Below are 6,745 nucleotides of genomic sequence, written 5' to 3'. Positions count from 1 at the left end.
ATGGCCATTCTAGGTCTCTGGGAAAATTGGGGCGTCTTGGGGTGTTTTCTGTAAATGAATTAGAGAAAAATATTAGAGTTCCCTCTGCAGGTATCTACAAAGAGTTGGCATTTCGTGAACTATTTTTTGTGAATCTACAGGCTCATGTGCCCATGTGATGATATGCATATGTCTTTCTCAGTGCTTTTCATGGCTTTTCATTATTTTAGCATTGATTATATTGGAAACCTTTTATTTTTATATTGTCAGTTTTAATTTTATTTTAGTTAATTTTGTGTTGGCTTTTTTGTCATTTTTTTAAAAAAAAAAAAATACTTTAATTTGATTTGCAATGCATTTTCGTTCTAATAATGTAATGTTATAGCAGCCTACATCCCCACAATTTCAGTAATCATGATGTCTTTAGAAGATCATAGTCTAATATTACCTTTTTGATGTTGAACATTTCAGCATACAGAGACGTTTTTATAAATGTATTTATGTTCTTTATATGTTGGTTATACCTGTTGCTTTATTTTACTATTATGTTTGAGGAAACTGTAAATTTAGATTCAGATTATTTGATGGGTATTTTAGTATGATGATTCCAGTATAAAACTGAGACAATACATTAGTTTGGATTTATTGCATACTATTTGTTTAGTTGATTTTCTTGAATATCTCATGCTAAATTAGTTTCAAAAGCCACATCATCTATAAATTAATGCATTTAAAAAGACAGTTTTAGGGTTAATTTTTATTGCTGTAATTGGGTTGTAGAGCTGCTTGGCGGATGCGTTTTCCACGCCGTTGTTAACATGCGATTTTCAGTGACCGCATCAGCAGCAGAAGAGAAGCAGCGCGCTGTCCGGCGGACTTGTAGTGGGCGCTGGATGTGTATACAGCTACATCCATCAAAACATTTCACATGTCCGCAAGGGAAATCAATAGGTAAGAAACCAACACAAGTGCCGTCCCACTTACGTTTAAGGACGTTATTGAAGCAAAGCAGATCTCAGTTTTCCAGCACAGGGGCAAATCACTACGCTAATGTTTTCGTAGATCGGTGTCGCCGACTCGCCACCGGTTCAACTACAAATAATATATTTCTTACATCTTGCGTATTATGTAATAACGGCTGCGTCTGTGCGTGTGTTAATGTGTCCTCAACAATGAAAGCTATCCCTTCTGTTTTCTGAAATAGTATTATACGCATTCCGATACCGTGGTATTTATTGCATGATAAGATCATCGCACCCTTGCTACTCACGATAGTACTCGTGTGCTAATCGGACAGAGTTCAGTAATCATTTAGTTTTCATCGTACTACTTAATGATAACATGCTGCTATATTTTCTATTACTTAGTGATAGTAATAAAAATATCATAAACAACGAAGACGTGAACTAGTGTCTAAGAATCATAAGACTGTTTTGTTCTGAGAATGGTGTTGATCTCTTCACAATCCGGCATATTCTTAAATGAAACATTAGTATAAATGAAGGGTTTAAAATACCTGTTAGTGTTGTTATGTGTATTACAACCAAAATTATAATTTACATCCACTGTATTTTACATTGCTTTATGAATAATAAAATAAGAAACCACAGTATTTTTTTGTATTATTATTTTATTAGCTAATAATGTTATCTTCAAGAAATGGCTAAAAGCATCCTCTTCTAACTCTTTCATTTGACCTCTAAACTCCATAACGCTCATAATTCTATTTATCTGTTTGACATTTCTTTTATATAACAAAGCGCTATTAAAGTTCTGCAACTCTATTGGTTTTTGGCAGAAGCGTTTCTTCGTCTCCAATAAAGATAGTAAAGCCTCTAACAAGTTTCTGCTATCTCTAATTCTTTCCTATTCCTACAAACATTTTGTTTTAGCATATACTAATTACCAAAAAACCATTTGTTTTTCTAACAGCTTGTTCTGCATGTTCACGCTGCTGCTGCTGAACTTCTATCATAACGTTTCTTTAATATTACGGGCATAATTATAAAATAAATAAATAAATAATGGTTGTATATATAAAACATAAGGTATCTGGGGCTTATCACCAATAGATTTTATTGATTACGAGTTACTTCGTTTGCAATCCTCATTTAGACTTTTTTTGTTTTTGTTTGGATTCAGTATCTCAATGTAAGCTTAGACCTGTTTTCAGAAGCGCTCTGAGAACTTCAACATTTTCATATTGACGTCCATAGTGAACTGAGGATGATTCAATGATTCCTCTACACGTTGTGGTGACATGTGTTTCCAATACTCATACGTTGGGAGCACGTTCAGAGATACGTTTTGTTGAACTTTCAATGGGAATGTAATGTACCAGATGCTCTGTATGATTTATAGGCATGCATTCAAATATCTTCAGGTGCTTAGCCGTTGCCAGTGTGTTGACTTTGGTGAGATAGTTGCAATAAATACAGAGATGGGAAATCTCCTTTCTCCGGTCGATGAGCATCAGGTCAGAAAGCACGTCTTTGCGGTGAAATAGCCATCTGCGCAAAGCACTCCGCACTCCATTCAAGAAAAAGATAGAGCGGTGAGATGTGGAGAGAGGGGCTCGTCTTGTCTGGAGGAATGCTTATCTGCTGAAGCCGTCAATGAAACTGGGAGGGAGGATTATGGAATTTGAGATGCCTTCGCAGGGATCTTCCCTTTGTTGTGTTGCCCCAGTGTTTTTGTCCTGAAACCTGTCGGCGTATCCAGAAGTCGTGGGGCGAGATTTTCAGGTCGTGTCGGACCAGGTGGGCTTCTGCCGTAGTCCAGCATTACCAAACCTCGGCGGCGGCCTTGAGACTGTGAGTACTGTATAATGAACTCGATCTCTCATCAAAGACGCGACGCGCTGACGGCAGAATCGAGGATGAGAAGAACCGCGCGTTGCGGTCGCGTCTTCGCGTCGGCTGTGCGTCGTCAGCCTCAATCAGATCTTTATGATATCACATCAGCAGATCAGTTTGCAGCTGCGGCTTCAACACTTGTTCAATTAAATACATCTTATAGGCACTCCTATGATAGCTTCAGTGTGGTGTTCATGGTACTGCTGACTTGTTCTATAGTCACTTCAAACAGGAGAGTACGGACAGTAATACCATGGTACTTTATTGCGATGGTTGAATGTCTGAGTGCAGAATTCATTATCTTGGGTGCATACGTTTGAGACACTTGTTGAGAGACCGCATGTGGGCAGGTGTGAGATCATTTAGAAATATTAGAGATGATGTGTGAAAATGTGTCGAGTATAGTCTTGTGTAGCCAAAGCAATCATGACATCTGGTCTGTAGTGGTTATACAGTGGGTATAGAAAAGAATCACATTTTGTTGCTTTGCAGTCCTGAAATGAAGACACGGACACAGTTTTTTTTTATCCTGCTGTATTTACTCTGTAGTGCGACTTACACACATCCAAGTGAAAGATTAAACACACCAACATGGGGTCAGAAAAAAACTAAAAACAGAATCAGGCTGAGTTGGAAAAAGGATGGGCAGCTCCATCCTAAAGATGCCTCGTAAACGCAATCTGTTGAAGCTCAATCTCGTCCCTCAATGGCACAACAAAGCGTTTTGACTTTCAACCTGTGACCTGTTTTCAGCTGCTCATCTTGATCAGCACAGCATGAAAAAGAGCTTTTTCAGTCCTTGCTAGAGCGACTGAAGCAAACAATCAGCTGTGAGTGACAAGACACTGTCAGTAGATCTCCAGGATAAGTTATGGACACGGAGATACAACAAAAAAAACATTTCAAAAGGTTCATTATAAATGCCTAAAATAGGGCTGACACGATTATGACAAAAACATAATTGTCGATTTTTACTTGAAATGATTGTAATGCGATTATTGGAATTACGATTCTCACATTTTACATTGATTGATGTTTTTATACCATTGTTTGATGACAACTGCATGCCATATTTTTTATATAAAACAAACAAAGCTGAAAAAAAAACACTAACTGAAAAACCTTTAGTGCATTTCTATAGTAATAAGCCTCAAATGTCAAAATATAACATCGGATTGGTTTCTTTAAAATATAAAAAAAGTTGTAGGGTTGTAAAAATATGAAAAATGGTATTATAATGTTATACTAAAACTAAAACAATGGAAAGACCCTTAAGATAACATGTAGAAAGAAAAAAAACATATCTTAAGTGTGCAGGATAACATAAGTGGACTTTGAACGATTATTGCCGCTTTGAACGATTACATAATTGTGGCATCTATAATTGTAATATTGCGATTAGAAATTCGATTAAGTGTGCAGCCCTAGCCCTAAAAGCACAGTGAAGTCTATTATTAAGAAGTGAATGTGGCATTTATTTTTTTATATTTCAGTTTTCTTTATAATTTTACCTTAAGTAATTTTGTAATGTGCTTTTGGCATATTTATTATAGTTTTGTTTATTTTTTTAAGATATTTTTTATTTGGTTTGAATTTTTATTTAATTTTTAGTTTCACAACCCTACTACTTAAACTTATTTTACTTAGTTGCCAAGGAAATATTTCTAATTCTTGTTAAAATTTTTGTTTACTTAATGTTTTTCCGAACGTTTATTTTAATATAGTTTGATTTCAGTAGTCTGTTTGTACCAGTTTTAGTTAACAGAAGTAACACAGAGGAAGGAGGAGGCACAAGAAGGATAACTGGGGTGTAGTTTATTGTACAGGTTTGTCTACGTGTAAGGCTCAAATGTCCTCACTAATGCAGTGAAACTATTGTACAGGTTTGTCACTGGCGTCCCCCGAATTCCCCCCCCCCCCCCCCCTTTTGTGAGGACCTCTGATGCGTTGTCATGGCCGGTGTCACTGGTTTTAAAAGGCTCATAAATGTTCTGGATGATGTTTGTCTGTAAACCTAATGATTTCTGAGAGGGTTGGTTTAGGGTCGGGTTAGGAGATCATTGACCTGATGGAAAACAATGGAAGTCTGTGAGATGAGCTCTTTGATGTGTGTGTGTGTGTGTGTGTGTGTGTGTGTGGGAGATCATTGACCTGATGGAAAACATGTGTTTTTTGTTCTAAAACTTTATTCTCAGGAGAACTCAAAACAAAGCTGGTATCAGCAGAGAGAATGAATCATCTGTCGTCTGTCTTCTGGAGTCCCTATTTTAGTCGCTGATGCTCACGTTTCTGAAACTATAGCCTCTGTCTCGCGTGCTTTGCTCTTGCTTGTGTTATTTTGATAATGATAGAGGAGGTTTGCATCCGTTCAGCGTGTTTTAAAGTCACCGTTTGGTAACTGAACATACTTGGCTCGTTTTACTTTCTTAATCTATGTTCCTGGTCTTATTGTGACTGATTCATCAGCATGTTATTTTATAGACCAAAGATTGTCTTAAATCACTTTTCAGCATCCAATCATATACTGATGAATAAATGCAGGGCGGGACTTGATTTTATTTCCTAGGTAAAGATCCTTAATATGTTACAGAAGTTGAAAAAAAACAGTGTTTCATGTTGACTTTAAATAACAAGCACCTTAAAAGTTCACTGTCTTACATTTCTAAATGTATTTACTCTCTGAAGATTAAAGATTCAGACTTGTAGCTTTATTGATGTTGTGTAAAGAAGCTTTTTATGTTGTTGTCGAAGCATTCGTGACATTGAATGTACAGTGCCGATGGCCAGACGCTGCGTGACGCATGTTAGCGAACGCCCTGTTCCCTCAGTCGTCGAGGGCTTATTTGACAGACCTGGCAAGACAAACCACTCTGTGCACTTCGAAGGACATTTGACATCGTGTTGCCCCCCTCCCACTGTGCCTTTTTTGTTTTTTTTGCTCCACCTGAGCCACAGGAACCCCGGCCCTAGGTACGTTAAACGTTAGTTCGTTTGAGACCATTGGCGAGGTTGTCTGGACGGCTTGGTAAGCCTCCTCAGCCCTTCCCCCGGCCCTTCTCAAAAACTGTTTGGGGCTCTGCTATTCGATTCAGTTCACCATTCAGTTCAGTGAATGGATTCTGTATTCTGTTTACCTCAGTGCGAGGCGAGAATGCTGCTGTTTTACAGGAGTGAAGTCAATTCTGTTGTGGTGGAAGGTAAGAGTATGGAGGGTGTTACATCACAAGCTCCCGTTCAAAATGTTGACCCTCAAACACATGCTAACATGTGTCAGAGACCAGGGTTGGTTTGCAGTAATAGACCTGAAGAATGCATACTTTCATGTCTCGATCCTTGCAAAGCACAGATGGTTTCTCCAGTTTGCCTTCAAGGGGGGGGGCATATCAGTACAGGGTTCGTCTCTTCAGCTGTCTCTATCTCTTTCGCATCTTCACGAAAGTCACGGAGGCTGCCCTTGCATATGAGACCGCTTCAGCACTGGCTTCATACCCGAGTTCCCGAGATGGGCATGGGACATCGTGTGAGTATCACACCAGAGTGTCGCCGCGTTTTGAGCCCTTGGAAAGACATCTCATTTCTACAAGCAGGAGTGCCCTTAGAACAGGCACCTGGAGGTTGAATCCTCCAAGGTCCCACCTCATCCCTCATCTCTCCGTGGTCCTTCAGGCCTTACAGAGAGGTCCATTTGAGCCCCTTCAGTCAGTTTTTTTGTTTTTTGAACTTAGTGCCATCTCCATGAAGACGTCCTTCTTGACTGCGCTCACTTCTATCAAGAAGGTAGAGGGTCTTGCCTATAATCATGCCTAGAATTCGGGCCAGCAGAGACTCACGTTGTCCTGAGACCCCTTCCTGGGATATGTGGCCCAAGGTTCCCGCTATTCCCGCATTCCGTGTGCCCAAGGTTCCCGCAA

This window comes from Cyprinus carpio, chromosome A15, assembly GCF_018340385.1.
Source record: "Cyprinus carpio isolate SPL01 chromosome A15, ASM1834038v1, whole genome shotgun sequence".
Taxonomy (NCBI): Eukaryota; Metazoa; Chordata; class Actinopteri; order Cypriniformes; family Cyprinidae; genus Cyprinus; species Cyprinus carpio.
This window is presented reverse-complemented; position numbering follows the sequence as displayed.